This window comes from Exserohilum turcica (assembly GCF_000359705.1).
Source record: "Exserohilum turcica Et28A unplaced genomic scaffold SETTUscaffold_12, whole genome shotgun sequence".
In the NCBI taxonomy this organism is placed as follows: Eukaryota; Fungi; Ascomycota; class Dothideomycetes; order Pleosporales; family Pleosporaceae; genus Exserohilum; species Exserohilum turcicum.
In genome coordinates, this window is record NW_007359937.1 from 37,591 (window position 1) to 38,245 (window position 655).

Consider the following 655-nt stretch of genomic DNA (forward strand, 5'->3'; position numbering starts at 1 on the left):
GGGGGATGGCGCAGTGGTGGAGCGCCTGGAAAATTTTCTGCTGTCTCACGTCAGCAAAGATCGAAGGTTCGAATCCTTCTCCCCTCACAACCATATTTATGGTCCACCCACATGAGAGAGTTACTCATTAAACTACCTATTCGACTGAGAGAGTTACTCGTTAAAACTTGAGAGGAAGACTCATTTAAAGTGAAAGATCTGAGAGAGTTACTCACTAAAAAAAAAAACTACTAGGCTACGAGCCTCACCTTCATTTAGATAACCCCCTACATTGTACCTACTCAATTTGTACCTAGATTAAATTCTAGCCTACGTAGTTACTTGCAGGCCTTAAGCCTGCACGTCTATAGCCCTTTGGGCTGAGAAAGGACGTTAAACTACAATAATAATAATAATAATAATATACCTTCAAGCCGAGAAGTGTGAATTCCACACGCAGGAAACGGAATTCCTAGGCTTTATTATCTCAACAGAAGGTGTTAAGATGAATCCAAAGAAAACCCAGACTATACAGGAATGGCCAAAACCTAAAATAGTTAAGGACGTGCAATCCTTCCTAGGATTTGCGAACTTCTACCGAAAGTTTATCAGGAATTACTCCTAGATTACGACACCACTCACGGAGATTACGAAGAAAGATATAGGGTTTAAATGG